The sequence below is a fragment of the Euprymna scolopes genome, chromosome 43, assembly GCF_053919585.1.
Source record: "Euprymna scolopes isolate OS-2025 chromosome 43, ASM5391958v1, whole genome shotgun sequence".
Taxonomy (NCBI): Eukaryota; Metazoa; Mollusca; class Cephalopoda; order Sepiida; family Sepiolidae; genus Euprymna; species Euprymna scolopes.
This window is the reverse complement of record NC_136524.1, coordinates 13406353-13430404: the sequence shown is the minus strand read 5'-3', so window position 1 is coordinate 13430404 and position 24052 is coordinate 13406353. Positions and strand designations below refer to the sequence as shown.

General features: G+C 33.0%; 1 protein-coding gene across 9 annotated transcripts in view; it reads left to right on the top strand.

The window, feature by feature from the left end:
• Positions 1-24052, top strand: part of LOC145268194 (kinesin light chain) — a 418880-nt gene that overhangs the window by 38106 nt on the left and 356722 nt on the right. Inside the window, exon 2 of one of the 9 annotated variants that reach the window (XM_080123442.1) lies at positions 8557-8699. The exons of the other annotated variants lie outside the window; for them this stretch is intronic. The gene's annotated coding sequence lies outside the window, so the exon portion shown is untranslated. The remainder of the gene's footprint in view (positions 1-8556; positions 8700-24052) is intronic. 9 annotated transcript variants of the gene reach the window in all.

The following is a 24052-nucleotide window of genomic DNA, read 5'->3' as shown; positions in this document are numbered from 1 at the left end:
TTTTTCAATGTTTACATTTTATACGTTACGTTTGGAGACACATGTGCGAGGTTAAATTTGATTGGATATGGCTGAAATTTTACAGGCTATATAAATAAAGAAATCCATCCCTGCTAGTATTTGATTTTGATTTTTACGACCAGAGGAAGTAAAGTTATGACCGAGCAAAGTTGACGAAGAATATTTAAAAATTGATAAGATAAATCAGCATATATCATCCATTTTCATAGATAATAGTTTCAGAATTATTTTCATGTATAATATGTAAATATTTGATAATTATTAATTGTGTGGAATTTTCTTTTATAGAAATCAAATCCACTTACAGAAAAACGGTCGCTAAGCGCGTCATGTAAAGTATTCTCTTAAAAATAGAAAACTATCTTACTGACTAGTCATTTTGTATTCTGAGTTCGTCAATTAAAAAAAATTATTTTCAAGTTTTTCAAATTTGATTTCCAAACACTATTTTGTTGTTTTAACACTTTTCGTACACATGCACTAAAAGCGTTAAAAAACAACAAAATATACTAAGTACATGCGTTTAACTTAAGGTAGAATTGTGTTTTTTAGTGGTCAAAAAACAAAACAAAACGAATACATAACAAATAAAAGGTGCTTGTGCACTTATGCTACCATGCTGAAATAACGTTATTATTTAGAAACCCATTCTTTAGATCGGGAAGTAAGGGTGTTTTTTGTTAACTATTCTGTACTTTCACCTAACAATTAAATAAAAAAAGATATCGTGAAACTTGAATTTATTTTTAACTCTTTGTCAAGACCATTTCACCACCACCCTGATTTAATATCGTAGATGTTTACTAAATTTTCTTAGTTTTTAATCAATGTTCACATTATGGTAAGATTATTTCTTTAGTTATGTGAACTTCATTTCCGTATTTATGTATTCTGCACTGATATGAAAATGAAGACTACATTGGAGGATAGGATTCCTAACCATGTAACTGATGAAAATACGCTACACATTTTGATGAAAACATGGGGAAAAATGAACATAGAAGAACAGAAAAGTAAAACGTTAAATGTAATTTCTGTATTTCAACATATGATCTTGTGGGGAAAAATCCAGCTCCCAATAAGGGGCACTCTGGATAGGAACAAAAATATAAATTGTCTCGGTCATGAAGTTTTCTCCTCCACCGACCAAGAACAGAAAAAGTGAAGTGTAGCATCAGAACTAATACTACACTGTGATCTTGTCCTGAAGGCCAAGAATTTTTTGTGTTTAATATGTTTCTTTAATTGTTTGTTCCCTAAATTCATAATTCAGTTTTATCAGTATTAGATTGTATATTGCTTAAAAATTACGTAATTTTACATAGATAATATTTATAGTAAATAAAGTTCAGTTTCATTATTAATCGAATTGGGTTCCTTTTTCTTTTTAGCATGTTTTAATGCTCTTTTTAAAAATGCCCTCATCATATCAATAGTAACAATTTGACAAATCTTACCTACATTGCCTGCAGGCATTTTTCAGTTAACAGGCCTTCTTCTTCTCGGTGACCTTGGCCCAACTCTATTCCTGATCTACATCAATGATCTCCTAAATCACATCCTAAGATCATTCTTAGACATTTATGCTGACGACACTACCATCTATGGCAACTCTTCAAAGGCAGTGAACGAATAAGTTCTCTCTGATTCTCTCTCTTCTGATCTTGAGCATGTGGTGCAATAGGGAAAGATGTGGCTGGTTAATTTTAATGCATCTGAAACTAAGCTTCTATCTTTCCATCATCAACGCTCTGATCCCTGTCTGGCATCAATTGAAATGAATGGTTCTCATCTTGGAGAGGCTCAGTTTTGACAAGCTTCTGGGTCTGACCTTTACTCCTGATCTGAAATAGAACATGTGCATCAAATCCATTGCCAAGGTCGCTGGAAAAATGGTGTGATCATTCTACCATTCCAGTAGATATCTGTACCTGTATAAGAGCCAAGTACATTCGAGGATGGGGTACTATTGCCACATCTGGGCAGAAGCTCCTAGAAAGACCATATCCTATCTTAACAGAGTGCAAAATAGACTTTGTAGCCTAGTGGGGGATGCCTTCTCTGCAACCTCTTTCCCACAAAAGAAACATTGCGAGCATGTCTGTTTTCTTGTTATTTTCATGGCAAGTGCTCGCCTGAGCTCCAATCTATGATCCCCCTTTGTCAAACTTTCATAAAAAACACACGTCTAATTGAAACCACTATCAATAATTTCCCCCACTCTTTATGTATACCTAAACATAGATTCCATGAACAAAGCTTCTTTCTTAGAACTGCACCCCTGTAGAATTTTCTCTCTTTTCCCTACTTTCCAGCTGACTACAAAATGGTTGTCTTCAAGTCCAACGTAAACAAGTTCTTGATGAGCCGTCCCCTTAAGTAATCCAATTTACCAAATTTCCACTAGTAACAATTACTGTGATATTGTCCCATTGACTACTGTACACTCATTAACCCTTATCCTCGAGTCATCTCCAAGCCTTGATAAGTGGTGAATCCTTTGTAAAAAGAAAAAAAACATAGATATTCAAATATTTCATCAAAGTTTTCTTTTACCTCTCAAACACTGAATTAGTAAAAAAAGTTAAGACCATAATTTTCCCCTCCCTAATTGATCATTTAAATATGTTATAGTATATCTTTCTTGTGATCTCTTGGTCTTACTTACTGGATTCCAAAACGAGCATTAATCTAGTCTGGTAGAACATCTAGTTTTGTTCTAACACTTGGGGTAAAATCACTTGAAGAAAGTGTATTATTCCTTATAAAAGCCAGTGTTTGTTAGGTATACCAAGGAAATCTTATTTGAACCGTGAATACTACATGATTTTGAATGTTTAATCAGGGTTTATTTGTAGGAAAAAGTATCCTAATGCCAGATTGTCCTGACAAACTCCTGTACAGAGAGACTTTAAACATTTAAGGATAGTGTCTAGTAGGCATTCAAGTCCATTAAATGGAAATCCTATTTTGAAACGGGATCAGCAGATGATTCTTGTAGAGGTGTGAGAGTGCTTACATGCACTCTCACACCTCTACAAGAATCATCTGCTGATCCCGTTTCAAAATAGGATATTTCAATAGATAATTCAATTTATTAAAAGAAATAACAATATCGTCAAATGGAAAGAATATCAAAAAAAAGTATGAAGATTATCATTACGAGTGTAGATTAGTAAAATATTAAATGCTTCATCAGTCAACAATTGAAAAGATTATGTTCTAAGTAGATTACCACTTCAATTATAATGTGAGGTAGATTCAATATTTCATAAAATCTGTATAACCACTCGCTTATTTATAGACTATTTGGTTACCTTGCAAACTTTGTTCACATCATCCCATGTCCGTCTGTGCCTTACTCCTTCTCTCTCACCTGCTTCTATCTCTCTTTCTCTCTATCCCTTTTGACTTTCTTCTTTTGTCTCTGTCATCTCTTTCTCACTCTCGTAGTCTGTTTTATCTCTCTTTATCTATATAAATAAAACAATGTTGTCCTGTATCAAGCATCACAGTTAAACAATCGATTTAAGAACCAAACTAACCACAAATTTATTTAAGTTTTTAAACCTTTTTGGTTTAAAAACTTCTGACATCAGATTGAAAGTGTGGATATAGTTTGGTTCTTAGATCAACTGTTTAACTGTGATATAGACAACTTTCTTTAGTTATATATAAAAATGAAAAAAAAAAAAAAAAAGAATTTGCTTATTGATTGATTGAGATTGTCAGACTGACTTCCTCATCTTGTTTGTTAACGTCACAACGTTTCGGTCGTTTTGCCCTCTGGCCTTCATCAGGTGTTTTGTATCCTTTTGCTTATACGAGGGGCGGGCAATAAGTAATGGCCCTGACCCACTTCCAGTTGTCTGAGCTACCTGAAATTTTGCATGTGCAATGATTTCTATCTCTACGGGTTATATGGCAAATTACAGCTCTGAACTAATTGTGGTTTCTGTTTTACAGGTGTTTCAACTGAGTCAGGTGTGAAATGGAGCCTGTTGAATGTCGAGCAGTGATCTGGTTTTGTATTTGAAAGGATGCATACCACAGGAGACTTTTGATGAAATGAAAGAAACTTATAGTGATAATGCCCCATCATATGACCTTGTAAAATGCTGGCATCATAAATTCAAACATGGCTGGAAGTCTGTGGAAACAGCTCCCAGACTTGGTTGCCCACCCTTCTGCCATTGATGAGGTATCTGTCCGTCAAGTTGAGGCTGCCATTTTAGAAGATCGACACATTACTATTCGCCAAATAGCCCAAGATGTCAAGATTAGTACAGGTTCTGTGGAAACTATCATTCATGACCATTTGCATATGCATAAGGCGTCTGCCAGATGGATTCCCAGGTTGCTAACACCATTCCAGAAGCGAGAACGTGTCGAAGAGAAGATGAATTTGGAGATGTGCCAAGAAGATGAGTCAAAGTTTTTCAAAAGACTGATTACACAGGATGAAAGCTGGGTCCATCACTATGATCTAGAGACCAAAGCTCAGTCAATGCAGTGGAAGGACTTGGACTCACCACCTCCAAAGAAAGCAAGGGTGCAGCCCTCTGCTGGCAAGATCATGCTCACAGTCTTCTGCGACCAGGACGGAGTAGTGATGACAGATTTCCTGGCAAAGGGTACCACAATTATAGGAGTCTATTATGCTTCACTTTTGAGGAAATTAAGGGAAGCTATCAAAATCAAGAGGCGGGGCAAGATCAGCAAAGGTACCCTATTCCTGCAGGACAACGCTCTGATCCACAACTTGCATGTCGCCAGATCAAAAGCATGGGCGTGTGGTTATGAAATCCTTCCCCATCCTCCCTACTCTCCTAACCTTGCAACCTCTGACTTTCACCTCTTCCCAGCCATGAAGTTGTTTTTGAAAGGAAAGCTTTTCCCAGATGATGCAGCCTTGATTTCTGCAGTCACGTCGTGGTTGGAGGACCAACCTAGGGTGTTCTGCAAAAACGCTCTCCAGAGCGGCATCAAATGATGGGAGAAATGCATAACTCTGGGTGGTTCCTATGTAGAGAAAGACTAATAACTGTGCCAAGTTTCGTTGCTTTACTGCTATGGGAAGTGAGTCAGGGGCATTACTTATTGCACACCCCTCGTATGCCATCAGTGTTCCCCTTTATTATTCAAAGACTTTATCATGTTGGATTATTAATTCCATAACAATCGTATATACATAGGATGATGATTATGAAAATTTCACAGCATAATATACAAAAATTATACACACATCTATAATCTTTAGTTTTCTCATTTGTACATTTTAATTTAATTTTTTTCCCATTTTAAACCTATTATAAGATTAATATAATCTTTTCCCTATTCTCAAAATCATTGTTTCAATGATTTTTTTCATATGTTTGAGAAGTTATTCAGCTGATACTCGGGTTTTATTTTTAAATTGCAGCAAATTAAAAATTAATACTTAAAATCCTTATCCTAACAGACAATAGACAACAATTTATATTGTTGTTATACTTGCAAATAAATAGGAAATCTTGAATATAATACAATTTTATTAATAGAATTTGATTGTTTTGAAGAAATAGATAAATTTATATAATACACAAAAGCAATTTTATGTTTTATGTATATTATCCTCCTCCACCTAATTTTAAAGAATGGAATTGCCTGATCGCAGAAGATGTAAGGCAAAATTGGGACTTTTAAAAATGTAAGGCAAAATTGGGACTTTTAAAAATGTCATCTGATGTCCCTTTTGTTGTTGATCATCATTTGATTCATTCCAAATTAATAAATCAAATGATTTTTGTGTTATGTGAAAGATCTGTTACTTAATGATCTACTTGTGTATTTACTTCTTTTACTTAACTGTTTGTTTAACTCTTTTTGATCAGGCTGTTATTGTCTAGTGTCCTAAATGTCTGTTTTAGTCTCTGAGTGTGTGTGCGTGTGTGTAAAAACATAAAGCAACGTATACATTGTAACATAGCTGTCCTCTGCTGGGCCTCAGGGAGATTCATTGATCATCACGGGGAAGCTGGAACCTGTTTTAACAAAGTTCTACTGTTACAATTTTTCTGCTTATTAGTGGTTCTATTTCTATTAGGGTTTGGGTCATTATTATTTCTATTAATTATATTTTTAACTTTTGTTGTTTTTCTTGTTGGTATGTTGATCACTTTTCTTAATTTTTGTTTTTTTTTCCATTTAATATATCATGTTCTTTAACTGTCATCTCTTTCAGAGCAGCTATAGAATAGTTTTAGGTTCTTAAAGATTTTGGATGAAATTTAGATTTTGCTGAGTTTGGTTTTTAACATTTGTTTATAGGGTGATTTATACGAAATTATATTTCTTTTGGTCTATTGGTGTCCTATTGTTTATATTTGATTTCGATATTATAATTTGATATTTGATATTACGATATTTTTAAAGTTGGAATATATAAAAACCTGCAGTAACATTGTTCTCATGCAATAGCCTGATAAGTCCTTATAAGGATTGCATGCAGAAAAATTCTGTGTAGCTTAACTGCTATATATATTTTCAAAACTTACTATATACACATATATATATATTACATAGTCACATACATTGAGTTCTACTAAAATATTCTCAATTTTATTTCAAAAAATCTTTTTCAAAATGATTTAAAAATTTACTCGGTTGACATTTTGTGTGAACAGCAGCTAAAGATGACTAATTTAGTCTTTCTATTCCTCCATTCCATTCTTGTTTTATGTCACTGATAAAGGTGCTGAAGGTAAACATTTTCCTGAGCTAACATTAACCACCTGATAGTCAGAGACTCCAACCTTGGATGAATTCCCAAAGAGGGCGTTCTATCAGTAGTTGCAAAATACTGAGATATTGCCATTTTGTGAATGGCGACTGAGCTGTGCAGTAGCTTCTAGTGGAGACTCTGGATGCCATATTATTGGGAATTGCTACTGCTTTTCCTTTTCATTTGTTTACAAAGGTCTTTCTTTACTTCTTAATCCCTATTTTCTCGCTTTCTCTCTCTTCCCCTCAGCCCTGTTCTAATCATCTTTACTGACCTCCTCCACAAGCTCCCCAACCAAACTATAAAAAATTCCAACAAAAATGATGAGAAAAAACTCAGAAACACAACTTCTAATGTGGTTCCCCACTATAAGGTTTCCTTCTCTAACATCAGAGGTTGAAATTCAATTACGAGAGACCTGTTGTTTTTGTATGAATTTTTTTTTTTTTTTTTTTTTACATAGGCATCACTACTTATCAAAGCCAAGAGGCCACTCGAGGATAAGGGTTAAAGAGTGTACAATTGGACAATATAGTAATCATTAGTAATGGAAATTCGGTAAATTTGTTAACTTATATGGAATGGCTCAAAAACTTGTTTATGTTAGACTTGAAAACAACTATATTGTAGTCAGCTGGAAAGCAGGAAAACGGAAGACAATTCAATAAGCGTGCAGTTCTAGGAAGGAAACTTTGTTCATGGAATCTACGTTTAGGTTTAGGCACAGATAAAGAGTGGAGGATATTATTGGTAGTGTTTTCTGCTCGATGGTTGTTTCTTGTGAAAGTTTGGCGAGGGCGGGGACCATAGATTGGAGCTCAGTCGAGCACTTGCCATGAAAATGATGATAAAACAAACTCGCAACATCTCTTCTGTGAGAAAGAGGTTGCAGGGAAGAGAAAAGGACATCTCCTATGAGGCTATGAAGTCTATTTTGAACTCTGTCAAGGAAGGATAAGTCCTTTCTAGCAGCTCCTGCCCAAATGTGGCAACAGTACTCCATCCTTGGACATACCTGGCTCTTATATAGATAGAATTGCATCAGCAGCGAGATATCTACTGGATCGATAAAAGGATCGCACCGTTTTTCCAGCGGGTTTGACAACGGATTTAATGTATGTATTCCATTTCAAATTAGGAGTAAAGGTCAAGCCCAGAAGCTTGTCAAAACATGAGGCCTCCCCAAGACGAGAGCCATTCATTTCAATTGAAGCTCTGATGAGCGTTGATGTAAAGATAAAAGCTTGGTTTTAGATGCATTAAAAGTAACAAGCCACCTCTTTCTCCATTGTACCACGTGCTCAAGATCAGAGGAGAGAGAACTTGGTCGTTTACGGTCTTAGATGTGCTACTATAGATAGTAGTGTCATCAGCATAAATGTCTACGAATGATGTAAGGATGTGATTTGGAAAATCATTAATGTAGATCAGGAAGAGAGTTGGGCCCAGGATGGACCCCTGATTAATACTGTGAGCTTCTGATTTCTGCCCATGAACCACTGCTCTTATGATCCTATCAGAGAGAATTGATTTAATAATTGAGAAGACATTTCCAGTTATACTGTAGCTGGAGATATGCCATACTCTATCAAAAGCCTTTGATATGTCAAGAGCAATTGCCCTAGAAAGGTAGCCTCCGTTTAGAGATTCGCTAATCCTATGAGATATAACTGTAAGCACATCTGTAGATCTAGCAGAACGGAAACCATATTGTGTGTCACTAGGAAGGTTATTTTTGCTGAGATGGTTGATTACTTCTCTATTTAACACAGATTCCAGCAACTTACTCATGATGCACAGGAGACTTATTGGCCTGTACTGAGAGGGAGATGAGCGATCACCTGGATACAGAGCATACTGATGAGATTTTCCAGGGTGATGGCAAGCAATTCTCGTTAGACGTTTAAACAGTTTTGTAAGTATGGGCGCTAGTGAAATTGCCATTAACATTTTCTCTTTTTGCAATAGAATTTCTAATCATTTACGCAATGACTTTTGCCTTTAAGATAAAAACATAATATGATTATAAGATTTAAAGTTATCATTAAAATCACATTCTTCAGTTATTTTAAATTGTTTTAAATGTAAAATATTCACCTTAATGTTATTTTCCTAGAACATTGAAGTTACTATTGAAATGAAACTTATTAGTGTAATTTTAACCATATGAAGTTACTAGCCTGGATGTCTAGCATTGCCTGGGTGTTTGTAGTTAAAAAAAAAAAAATAGTAGTAGGCAGGCTGAAAACCATGACGTGAAGGCGTAAAAGAAAGTGAAAGAATACCTAACGTCTTACTGCTATGCCATGATGCGACCGGAAGTGTAAAACATTCAAATTAAACATAATCAATCAAAAAGATGACTTGCAGAAATGGTGTTGCTTTTAAACCTCCCACGAAGGTCGTTTTTAATGTGGGAGGAAAAGCAGCTCCTCTCAAAAAGGGGACACTCTGACAGTATCCGAATAGTAATTGTCTCAGTATGAAGGGTTTCTTTTGTTTATAAGTTCCTCTGCCTTGATATAAAATGTAATTCAGTTTTGTAAACAATAAATGATATACTTTAATTTTGTTGTAAATATTAAAATTGAATATTAAATGCAATGATTCAGCCGATATAACCTCCGACCTTCTTCAGGTGCATCTATTTGAAGTCTGGGAATGTTTGTCAAATTTGGGAAACCTATATGAAATCTAAAACTGAAACCTTTATGGTGGTAGATTGTTTTTTGTTCCATTTATTAGACCGAATACTTGGAGCTTGTTTTACCTCCCCCCCACCTCCATCACATGAAAAAACAAAAGTAATGAAAATCTGTTTGAGTGCATACCTGTGACAAAAAGAAATTATTATATAGCAAAAATCATGTAAATGATCATATAGCTTTATTTTTAAATAAGAAAATCAAATTCTATGGCTAAACTATAAGTGACGATCTCATATCATATTTAAGTCTGAAGGAACAAGGGAGATAATTCCAAATCGATATTTTAGAAAAGCTATTCTTATGTGATTTGAACCCAAATTCACTTAAAAATGATTTTCTTTATAAAATAATAATACTTGAACAATTTATGTAGTTTTTTATACAATGTTTTCTTTTGATTACGAGTATGTCGATCATACAGATTTTTCTTTGTTTTTTCATAAAGAGGTAGATTTAAAAAAAAATTTTTTTTCATGTTTTTACTCTATAAGCACCAAATATTTTATAAAACATGATTTTTTTTTTGTATGTTTTAGGATTAGAATATTTAAATTAATAGAAATTGAAAGTTTTTTGTTTTATTTTTAACATAAAACTATAAAATGTTAAACTTATTCTACTTGTTACTCAACACCGATACCAGAAATAGTTATTTTTATTGTTTGATGAGACACTTATTTCTTTTGCTTTCTTTTTAATACTGCATTTGGTAATTTTGTCCCAGTGACTCAAAATTAAGAAGTATGAATGTTACTGCAGGATTCTTTATAAAATTGTAGTCTAAATATTTTGTTCAATTACAAGTTTCTGATTTAGATAATGCTTCTGAAAGCACTAATATAGTTCTAATAGTGTACTGAATAGTTTATACAGAGGCTATGAGTTCAAATTCAATTTTATGGTGCTAGTATTGGAAAATAGACAAGTACATATACACTAAGATTTATTAATCTAGATAGCATCAATACTTTTTGAAAGATTTGATGATATATATGTCTATATAGATTAGCAAATAAGATGATTACTGATTAATAGGTTTTCTAATGCCGATTTATCAGCAAATTCTGTTGTCATGATACTAATATTAATTATATTGGAAACAAAAACAACTCCCTTTTTTGCTTGCCAGCAAAAAATTGTTGAAGAGACATGCATCATCTTTACCATATTATCAAATAACAGGCATGATGCACTGTTAATATGGAAACTTTTACAACGGCACTAAATTTGAGGCAAATATAAGCATATGTGTATAGGTTCGAGTTGTCTGTCTCCGGCAATGAGGTAAATAGTGGTGAGCTCCCCTGATGTCTATATCACAGGTGTGAGCACAGGAAGGATACATTTTCCCACTTTACGTTACCATTACATGGCACTATGAACAGGATTACAACTGTAAAGTGTAAAAATTCATGAAAACAACATTGGAAATATTCACCACCAAAACCATGGAGCAAGAAGCGTGTCTTTATTGAAGCAACTTGTTGAGCTTTAGAAAGAGAATGTTGAACAAAGGAAAGAGATGTTTCGCGATTGTCCCAACATATCGCAAACAAAAAAAAAAAAAACGTGACGACCCTTGATAGGACTGGATACCACTGATGAGGAATAGGCATTATTTTTGGACACCTGGGCATGATACAAATAGGTATGCAGATTGTAAGACACAGCCATACTCTAAGATGCCCTATGAGAGACCTGTATGTTAGAAATAAACAGGTTGCTTTTTGAACTTGTAGGGCTAGAAAGGCTCAACACTGCCTCAGAGGAGTACTTTCTTTGTCAGATACAACTGGTGGCTGTGAGAGAATTGCACAAAGACAGAAATTCCACTTCATGAAACATAATGAGGGTGAGTCAATAACTCATTTCTTATTGAGACTGCATGGCGAAGCCAAATTTTGTGAATTTCAAATTCAATATCCAAGCTAACAGATCTGCTGGCAGCAAGTGGACTATTCAGATGATATTTTTGCTGGGCTGCAAAATACCGAACACCAAAGAAGGGTACTGGTGCTGGTAGCTTCGTTTAGTATATTAGAGCAGAATTTCTCACAGTTGGTCTGCTTATAGGCGACAGATAAGTCAACTCCTCATTTTAACGATACCACACACCCACTTGCACTATTTGGTGTACAAAATCGAACCAAGAACGACACAACGAAGAGACAAAGGCTCCTTCAATCTCACGATATACCAAAAGTTGCAATGGTTGCAGGAAGACATCACACCCAAGAGGATCGATGAGTTGAAGGGATTGTCCAGCAGTTGGACTCAAGTGCCACTTTTGTGGGATGGTGGGGCATCTGAAAAAGGTATGTCACAAATTTGAGGGGTCCAGAAAGTATTGAGAAGTGGGATGTCATTTATATTCACTAATGATACCTCTGATAATTTTGCTGCTCACAAGCACAATAAGACACAGCCAGCGAACGTACCTCACCTTGAGTGGAATGGGGAGCAATTTAAGTATATGTCCCAGAGTCCCCCCCCCCCCCCGTTACAGTGGAGGTGACTATGATGCCTGAAACTCATGCAAGATTCGGACATACTGAGAAAAACTGAACCATCGCAGTGATTGGATCTCTGCTTTTGCAAACACGTCCTCACTATCACAGAATATCTCTTTGAGAGAAATAAGAGAATTAGCTCCATGTGAATGGCGATGCTGAACATCTGTAGGCTCAGACATGTTGGAGTGAGCTAGAAATCCAGAAACTCCGGGGATATCCAGATGGATACCTTGTGTCAACCACTCATCCGATACAGGATAATAGAAGAGACAGTTGGTTACACATCAAAGGTGTTTTGTATAAAGGTGAAAATGAAAGAGACATGACAGGCCAGTTGAAAGAGCTAAACTTATTGCCTCCCATTTTTCCGTCCTCACTATCACAGAATATCTCTTTGAGAGAAATAAGAGAATTAGCTCCATGTGAATGGCGATGCTGAACATCTGTAACAAAGAAACCAGAAACCATCCCATTCAAACCAACAGAATCCAATAGACAGGAATTTGACCAATGGCTAAAGGAACACTTTAACTCAAGTGCATTCAACATGTGTCCACATACAGACAATGGAGGATAATCCCTTAGAAATAAAATTCCTCTCAGAAGTAACGCCAACAGCAATTCACATGCCGATACTTGTTCCTCATCACTGGAAGAAAAAAGTGAAACAGAATATAGACGGCGACGTCGCACTGAGGATAATAGAACCGGCACCAGTAGGCACACCTATTACTTGGTGTTCAAGAATGATGGTCATGCCAAAAAACGATGGGTCCCCAAAGCAGATGGTGGGTCTACAGAAGTTAAATGATGCCACTAGGAGGTAAAAGTATCACCCCTCATTTCCATTCAATCAGGTTTTGATGATACCTACACACACCAGCAAAACGGTATTAGATGCGTGAAATGCGTACCACAGTCTGCTGCTATCTCCAGCTGCACAGAATGCTACTATGTTCATTACTGAGTGGGGTCGATATAGGTACTGTCAAGCCCCTCAAGGATTCCATGGAGCAAGAGATCGTTAAACCTGTTCGTTTGATGACCTCGCTATGGATATGGTTTGTAAAACCCGATGTATATATATACCAGGGGTGGGCAAACTGCGGCCCACCAAAGGAATTCATGCGGCCCTCCAAGTACTGAATATTGAATTGTGATTTTTGCATAGCTGTGCGGACTGCCAGACACAAGTAGATCCTTGCAAAAAATGAAAATTTGGAGATGAAAACTTACCTTTGTTAACAATCTAACTAAATTTCTGGAGAAAGAAAGACAAATAAAGTAAAAGAAAATGAAGAAACCTTACGAATTACACATTAAAAAATGACTGTTTTATGGGGACTGGTAAGTTTACACTTGGTTCCCAGCTAGACTGCCAGGCGTTGCTTTATTGGATCCTTTTTGATTTACCTTGCCTGGCCGAAAACAGGCAATAAATTATTTTGATATACTAAAAGTATTGTGGGGACCATAAAATCTGGCACTTGTAGTCTGGGGTCCAGCCGACCTACCGGTCAAGTCTTAGCTCTCTCTCTCTCCCCCATCTCCGTTACTCCTAAAAGACACTAAAATTTTCATATGATATTTAGAATTTCTAAAGAAAGGACATCTTATAAATTCATTGCCAAGCATTTTTGTAAGTTAAAATATTGACTAAATTATTTTGTTTACATCTGTAATTATGCTAATTTGTTACAAAAATTTAGTAAATTTAAATTCCCATTATGTAATTTCGTAAGTCAAATTTTTAGAATATCAATAAGAGGGTTTATGCAAATTCAAGCAAAATATTTAAAAAAATGTAATTAATATTGACCCGTTTTGTCAAATATTTACTTGTTCAAAATATCTTGATTGAAATAATATCTAAAATTTAAAATTTTCAGGACGCCTACATATATATATTAGTCAATTTTGTACATTTATTACTGATTAAAATAAATTAACTGATTTATAAAATATTTATTAAAAACACTTTTAATCTTGTTTTCCATTTTTCTATAAATGACCAAAAATTAATTCAATATATGCAAAAAGTTTATTAAAGGTAACATTTTGTGGGTGGTTAAAAAAAATTGCAAAAATGTGTGATTACCAATCGAATCTTCGATTTGTTTCATGCGGTTTCTAATTTTTTTGTTATGTTTTCGATATATTTTTAAGTCCTCATCTTACTTCTTTTTTTAATATTTTCGTAAATTATATCAACATTATGATAAATTTGGATAAGCACGCTATGTTTTTCGGTTGTCACGAAAATGGAACGGAACTTCTAATAATTTCGTTCTGGTTTACTGATTTTTTGTTAAAAACTACGAATGCGTGAAATAAGTCAATTTTAATAGAAAAAACAAATTCAGCGAAAAAATAATTTATCAAAAAAAAAAATATAAAAAACCAAATAATTTCAAATAAATGTATAAATTCTATCGTTTCATTAATTTAATGGCTTCATTTCCCGTTAATTTAACAAATATCAATGATTTAAAGTAAATTTATAAATTCCATTTTCATGTATGTATAAAAAAATATTATTCCCGTTAAAATTAAAAGCAAATTTTATTTTTTCGTTTAAAAAATGGGGGTTGTTACTGTACACATAGATTCGAAAAAGTTATCAAAAAACAAATATATAACAAATAAATGTTATCAAAGGCAAGATAAGTTACATTTCTACCTAACTGGATATGTTTTCAGTGTTTTTATTTAATGTAACATGTTTATTCATCTCAAAAAGCATAGTGTTTACAGATGATTTGGAAAATTAAAAATGGCGCCCGATTCTCTCTTTGACACCATGGGTTTTTAACAGTATTTTGTTTAATTTTTTATTTTTTACTCTTTTTCCCAAACTTACCGTGTCAAAGAGAGAGTCGGGCGCCATTTTTAATTTTCCAATACATCGGTAAACACTATGTTTTTCGAGCTGAATAAACGTGTTACATTAAATAAAAACACTAAAAACATCCAGTTCGGTAGACAAGTAACTTACCTTGCCTTTGATAACATTTATTTGTTATATATTTGGGTTTTTTTTTGACAACTTTTTCGAATCTGTGTACAGTAATACAAACCCAAAAAATGTTTGTTTCCTATATATATAATTTTTTGTTTATAATTCTTGTTTCTGAAAATAAAATCACAATAGTTGTTCCTATTTACAATGCCCCCCCCCCCCCGGGATAGAGTTAGACACCAGGGTCGTTTTTTAATGTGGAGAAAAGAAACAAAAATAAAAATTCTCAGTCGTGAAAGATTTCTCCTCCACTGACAGAACAAGAAATTGAAGTGCAGCATCTGAAGAACAGATACTACACTTTGATCTTGTCCCGAAGGCCAAGTAAAAACATTGTTTTTTAGTTATCTGTGAATAAATTCAAACATTGATTGATATTCATTTTCTTATTTTCGTACGATTTCTTGGTTGCGTGTTCAATTAGAAAATTATTTTTAGCACTGGAACGAAATTAGAAGTTCCGTAGGCACCTCCAAAATTCACCACAGAATTACCCTCCTATATGTAACATGATGTAACTTTATTATAAATTATTATTATCAATATAACTTCTGTATCATTTAAAAGAAGGGCAAAATAAACTAGTAGTAATTAAAAAAAAAAAATTTTCATCGTACGAAAATAATGAAATTGCGAGACGAAAATCATGTTTACATAATTGGTGCTTTAAAATAATGTTCCCCCGTAGTAAGCATTGAAAACATATCCGTTTAACAAATCTAGCAAAAGTCAACTAATGGTCAGATTTTCGTGAACTTTTCGATTCTTATCCATTTTTGAATTGACAAAAACTTTGAAATTACAGAAGAATTGCTATCCATGAAGTCTCTCAAAGACACAGCTACTAGAAACGATTTATACAACAGTATCATTAGCAGTCTAATCAGGTCTAGGTTAAGCCTGGATAAACTGGCAAGTTATACAACTGATGGCGCTCCTTCACTAAGAGGCAAACACTGTGGCCTTGTGACCTTGATGAATAAAAAAATCAAAGATTTTCCATTGCACAGTGTGTTGTCTTTTTACTGCATCATACATCAAGAAAGCCTCTGTAAATCATCTTTGAAACTCAAACATGTTATGGATCCAGTAATGCGTGCAGTAAGAGCACGGAGACTGAAACACAGGCAGTTCCAATGTTTCTTGTAAGATATTGAGGCAGATTTTACTGATGTGCTGTATCACACAAATATCCGATGGTTAAGTATGGGGAAAGTACTAAAGGGAATGTGGAACGTTAAAACAGAGGTTGTCATGATGTTTTTTAAAATGAAAGAAATTTCTTGTGACTTTTTAAAAGAAATGGAGTGTGACGAATGCATTTGTGATTTTGCATTTGCTGTTGACATATTGCAAAAGCTGAATGAGTTAAATACAAAACTACAACGCAAAAGTGTATTTGCTCATGAATTGTATGTGGAAGTGAAAGCGTTTCAATTGAAACTTAAACTTTTTGCCAAGCAGCTTAAAGAGAAAAACTGTTAAAAACACGAGCTGTTACACAAGCATTATCAGACAAATACAGTTCCCACTTGATGGCTCTAAAAGAGGAATTTATCAGAAGATTTGCTGATTTCAAGGCAATTGAAGGACAGTTTGATTTGCTCAGTTCACCTTTTGCATGTGATGTGACGTTGAAACAGCTGCCGAAGAACTACAGGTAGATATTGATTTGCAAGCCGACAACTCTTTAAAAAGGCTCTTTGAAAATAAACCACTAGTCGAATTTTATGCATCTCTGCACCCAGAAAAGTTTAAAAATATGAAAAATTTTCCAAGGAAGATGTTTGTGTTATTTGCTTCAACTTACATATGTGAGCAGACTTTTTCCAAAAAGAAAATTAACAAGTCAAAGAACAGATCACTTCTCACAGATTTAAATCTTCAGTCAGTGTTAAGAATCAGTACAAGCAACTTGACACCTAATTGCAACAAACTGGTAAATGATTGCAGTCAGTTGCATCATTCTCACTGAGTCATTTTGATCCTTCTGTTGCTCAGTAGCTGAGCTATTTTGTTTTTCAAATAAATATATTTCAAGTTACTGTTTTAAAATATCAATACAAATATGTTTTCCTCTTAAAATTGAGTAACTTTATTTTTAAATAAATGTGCTTCATGTGACGGTTCTTTTTTAATATATAAATCCATTTTTGTCAGAGTTACTTTATATGTGTATCTTTTAAAGATTTTATTCTAAAATATTAATTAATAACATATTTTTTAATCTCTTTAAACAGAGTTACTTAAGAATTGCTTTTATTCTTCAAACAAGGTTATTTGTTTTTCAAATGTGTTTCATGCGAAGCTTATACTTAAAAATACATATTAATAAAATTGTTTTCTTTTAAAGTTACTGTATCTTTTAAATAAATGTGTTTTGTGGGAATCTTCTATAGTACTTTAAAATGCTAATAAATGAAAATTAATTATATTTTTTCTCTGAAATCCTTTTATTTTGTCTTTTTTAAATATCAATTATATTGGGAAATATACTATGCGACCCAGTAACATTTAGAATTTTTTAATGTGGCCCTTGCACTGAAAAGTTCGCCCACCCCTGATATATACATAGTTGTCTCCTATGAGACAACTCAATAGAATTTTCATTCTGGCACAGGATTGACTATAAAAATCACTGCATCAATAAAGGGCTTGTGTTTAATCCAGACAAGTTTCACTTTTTGGAAATGGGAGGTAGAATTCACAGGGTTTCTAGTAGTGGTGGGATGATTAATCGGAATCGTTAATCGTAAGAATCGTGTATTTTGGGAGGTATCGGAATCGCATCGTTAAAAAATACCTTAATTTTCCGATTCCTTCATTACGATTCTTTTAGTCTGATGTTGAAAAAAAGAAAAAAATGTCTTGATATTTCTAACCACAAGAGAGAAATGTAGCATGTTATAAAAAGAAACCAAAGAAATTCATTATTAACAGGGCAATGCTTAGTGCCCCTCCCTTACAAGATTCATTCATTCAGATCTATTGTAATCAAAACTACAAAAGAGTTAACTTGAAAAGAAGTATGCAGGGCTCTATATTGCGAGTAAAAATTTAAAAAAATATGCTTATCTTTTTGGTGACTGTTTTTTTTTTTACTAACAAATCTTCTAATACTGAATGAAAATGCTTTTTCAACTTATATTTTCTTAAAATAAAACGAGCAAAGTCAAATTATTTAAACAGTAAAAGGTTTAATAGAACAATATACTTTTTTTTCTTTTTTTCAAAGAAGGCTTTTGAAAGAAATATCTCTAAAATGAAATTGATCACATTGTATTATTTCGCAAAATTTTGAAATTTGGACCAAATGAAAATTCGTTGAATTTCTTGAAATCTTTTTTTAACTCTTTGGTCCACGACTTAGCAAAATTACCAACTAGTCACTCAGAGCAGTTTTATTAGTGAGGGTCGAAATCGCAGTGTCTTTTTTTTTTTTTTTTTGCCTAAGTCACCATCTAGGTGTCACCAATTTTTTTAACCCTCCTACACTTCAAAGAGTAAATACAATATATACAACTAAAAAAAAAATTTTTTTTAAATGCTGATTCTATTTCATGAAAAATTCTTTTAACTAGAAATTAAAAGATAGCTGACTGACAGCAACAGGAGCACTGGTTAACTACTGAACCACGTGGAAAGGTGTGGGGGGGGGGAGAGGAAAAAAGGAAAGTAAATGATGATGATAAATTATGATAATCGTCTTTGAAAGGCACTAAACTCCTAAAATTTACTTCTTTAAAATTTAAGGCGGCATTCCCCGGCGATTTTAAAGAACTCTCTCTCAAAAAAAAAAAAAAAAGATTTAATTTTTAAGGTTTGGGAAAGATATATTTATTATAACCGAATTCCTGTATGAAGACTGGATCTACTTTATTGGACGTTAATTTGTGAGATAAGTAATTTTTCAATGTTTAATATGTTGTTAAAGTTTCAATTATCAATTAAATTTTTTTAATTGCGTTTTATTTTCAATTTATTTTAAAAAAACAGGGTTTAAAATGTATTTTTCAAGGTAACAAGCTTCGAAAGAAGTCTAATTAAAAAAAAAATCATTTAATTTTTAATTTCGACAACCCTGAGAATTTAATTATTAAAAAAATATTGAAATGTGACATTTTTTTTTTAACATTTCTATTAGTTCAATTAATTTTCTTTCAATAATTCATTTCACTCAACAAACTTCACCATTTTTTGTTTTGTTTTTCTTTTATCTTTTTCTGTAATTTTGGTAATTATTTTTGCTCAATTTTATCTAGTATTTCATTTGTTTTTATAGTGGTATCGTTTTTATGTGTTCCTTTGATATACCCTATTTCAAAATTAGTTTGGCTAAACTTATTCTTTACGTAAGAACCAACATGTAAAAGCAATGAAAAAGTAAGAAAAAACAATAGGTGTTAACTACACTTTGTGAATTATGCACGTTCATTTATAAATTATTAAATTAAATATTTATCTTTTTTTATATTTAATTATTATATTTTCTTTCTCTTCCGCAATATTTTTTTAATTTAATTCATTAAATCTGTTAATTATGAGGACCAAAATAATGAATTGTGTTAATTTATTCTCTAATTTTCTTGTTTTTGTTCTGTTATATAAATTCTATTTTATTTGTTTTTTCTCTGAAGGATTAATTCTATTTTCTTTGTTTTTTTTTTTCTGTATTCCAATTAAGTAAAATAAATTTTCTCTAAAATAAATTTTGCTAATTTTTCCGTTTAGTTTACTATATAATAATTTTATTTAAACCAAAACACGACTGTGTAGGCATAAAATATCTCTTCCAAAGTTAGAGAACATATTTGGGAACTACCCGACCATAAGCATAAAACTACCTGGTATATTTCAAAACAATAATTCCCTAGGAATCGGAATCGGAATCGTACTTGGTATCGGAATCGTTAATCAATATTTTCCTGGAATCGGAATCGTATAAAAATTAGGAATCGTCCCAACACTAGTTTCTAGTCCCTGCAAAGAGGGTTAAATCCAGAAAAAGAACAACAGAAACCATCCTTAACTTCCCTACCATAACAAATATTACTGAGATTAGATCCTGGTTTGGACTTGTGAGCCAGGTGTCATATGCCTTCTCACAAGAAGTTATGGCTCCCTTCCAAGAGTTATTAAGGATGAAGAACAGAAAGTTCTATTGGGATGAAACACTGGATTAGAATCCCTTCTCTCTGCACATCAAGGTGTAAATGGTATATTGGCAAATGGAAGGCAACGATTGTTCTAGCCAGGTTTAGATGCTAACATCAGGCAAACCAGATCCCAGTGCAACACCTGCAACACAATTACACCATCTCAGCCTAGGGAACCCTTAATATCCTCAGCAAACCCAGAATTTCCATTGGTTGACTTTGTTGATATACAGGGTAGGAACTTCATGGTGTACGTGGGTTGATATACTAGATGGGTCAAAGTGGCCCTAATGACATCAGGAAAGGTCAAAACAGTATGTGATACTTTGAGTATTTGGTTCTGTACTTGTGCGGTGCACCTGGAGAAATTTCTTTGGATGATGGACCACCATTGGAGCCCCAGGAGTATGGCTCCTTTTTGAGGAACTGGGGTATATGGAAGTGTACCTCATTGGCTTATTATGCTCAAAGCAATGGTCGTGCAGAATTAGCTGTTAAAACTGCAAAATGTATTAGCCGATAACATCGACAGTTATAGATGCCTATACCATGATCAGGTTGTTCGGGAATTACTAGCCCATCGAAGCACTCCTATCCAAAACCATAACATGTCCCCAGCCGTAATGCTATATGTTTGAGTTATTAAAGCCACCTTTCTGTCTCATGGAATAAATACCAAACGAGGAAACGGTGGAGAGAAATAGGCGAATTAAGAGAGGTGGCAATGTCCAAGAGGCACATGCGGAATGAACAGTTTTACAACCAGCATTGTCGTCCAGGAACTCCAAATTTGTGATTTTTTTTTCCAGATCCAGAACCAGGATGGTAACTATATGGTAACTATAAGATATACCCAGTGGCAGATAGCACACATTACGCCACACCAGGAACTTCAAACCCGTCTACAAACTCTGACCCACCATAGGAACAACTCCCCGAAAAAGCAACAGAGATCAAATGGCATATCAACATTGAACTGCCCAGCGAGCATGAAGAAGAAATGGAAGTTGATGATACCGCTGGAAAATATACACACCCAGTCAGTCGTCTTCCTTTAAGGAAATCTTAATGTCAGAAAACATGAGCACCAAGAATTTACTGCCACAAATTTTCTATTGCACGTAAAGATGACCACGACAATTCATCCTTTGGTCATAGGGGAGGTGGGAGGGCATATACAGGTATGAGTTGTCTGTCTGTCTCTCTCTCTCTCTCTGACAACATGAAGCAACCAGTGGTGATTTCTCCTGATGTCTATATATATATATCACAAATGTGGGCGCAGACATTTGCATTTTGTGTTAAGCTCAGCAATGAGCTGGAAGGATACATTTTCCCACTTTATGCTACCATTACAATATGGAAAATTTCTCTCCTTTTTCTTCCTATCGAATTAACGTTATTATTTTTACTTTATATCATTTGTCAAAGAAAATTATTTCATCGTTCAGTTTTCATGTTGAGAAATTATACAGTAAATTGCAACGATGTGTGAATCAAAAGTAAAGCATTCTTCATCAGTCATACTCTTGTTCCTCATTTTTGGACTCTTGTTACCATTACATATTTTTATTTTTCTAGTTTAGATAATATTTTATTGAGATAAATAACTAAGTAGATATATAATTTAAATAAGTAAAAAAAATAACTAAATATTGACAACAATATTTAACCATTATGACAAGTAGTCTCTGCCGGAATTACGAAGTGCCTTAAATAAGTTTCCAGACTTTTTTTGTATGGACACATTTATTTATAATCCCTTCAGAGTAATTTCCTCTAGTTTCAATGCACTTGTTGTACCATTCTAAACACTTCTAGAAAGCTCCATGGAAGTCCTCTTGTGTGTCTCTTTCATCTCGTCAATCATCTCATAACGACAGCCTCTAAGGTTTTCCTTGAGCTTAAGGAAGAACCAAAAGTCACAGGGAGCAAGGTCTGGACTATAGGGAGAGTGATGCCCTTCTAGGTCAAATAGTCTGCAACAAGGATGGAGCACCTTTGGGACAAATTTCACACAAATCTTCCACATCTTCAGTTCCTTATGAATAATTGTGTGTACAGTTCCCACACAGACATCAAACTGTGCACTTATTGTCTCTATAGATACGATGATCTTTATTCATGAAATTCTTTATTTGGTCAATCAACTCTGATGTTCTGACTTCCTTACTCCTCCCACACCTCTCATCATCCCTCACAGACTCCCTACCTTCCTTGAATATCTCATATCACTCAAAAATTGGTTCTCAATTCATGCAAAATGATCCAAAACCAGTCTGAAATATTACATATATTTCTGTGGCATTTTTCCAAGTTTAAAACAGAATTTTATTGCATATTGTTCATCTAAAGTGTCCTCATGTCTAGATTGCAGTTTTGAAATTAACCAGCTGTGACAATCGGGCTTTAGGAGGATGTATTCCAATTCCTGCTGTAGCTGTTCATTTGAAATTAAAATCATGAAAATTGGTCAGTTGTCTCATAGTACGTATAGCAATCACATACTGAATTTTGTAGAGTCTATGACAAATTTAAATGTCTGTACAAAAAAAAAAGTCTGGAAACTTATTGACGTCACCTCATATTTTGATGTCAATCCCAAGAATAAGAATACAGCTGCTTACAAGTTATGTCAAACCATTATATCAAAGAGTTGCAAATCAGCAAAAACTTATACAATGACTAATATGTTAAACCATCTTAGAAAGGTTTATCCCAAAGAAGCTAGAGTTGCAAATAAGAAAAGGGAACACAATATTCAGGGACAGACATATCCGGAGCTAGTGGCAGCAACTACGACCTTCAGCAAAACACCAAACTACTATAGTATCAATATTGGGCAAAAAAAAAGTTTGGGATATTAATGACCACAGATCACAAGAAATCCATTATTGATTTGTGTGTGTGTGGTTTTGTTTTGGTATTCATTCATTCCCTGGTACACAAGCAAGTAAAGAGTAAGTAAAGAATTGCATATATATATATATATATGTATATATATATGTATATGTATATATATATGTATATATATATGTATATGTATATATATATGTATATGTATATATATGTATATGTATATATATATATGTATATGTATATATATATGTATATGTATATATATATGTATATGTATATATATATGTATATGTATATATATATGTATATGTATATATATATGTATATGTATATATATATGTATATGTATATATATATGTATATATATATGTATATATATATATGTATATGTATATATATATGTATGTATATATATATGTATATATATATATGTATATGTATATATATATGTATGTATATATATATGTATATATATATATGTATATGTATATATATATGTATGTATATATATATGTATATATATATATGTATATGTATATATATATGTATATATATGTATATATATATGTATATGTATATATATATGTATGTATATATATATGTATGTATATATATATGTATGTATATATATATGTATGTATATGTATATATATATGTATGTATATGTATATATATATGTATGTATATGTATATATATATGTATGTATATGTATATATATATGTATGTATATGTATATATATATGTATGTATATATATATGTATATATATATATATGTATATATATATGTATATATATATGTATATATATGTATATATATATGTATATATATATATATATATGTATATATATATATATATGTATATATATATATATATGTATATGTATATATATATGTATATGTATATGTATATGTATATATATATGTATATGTATATATATATGTATATGTATATATATATGTATATATATATGTATAAATATATGTATATATATATGTATATATATATGTAT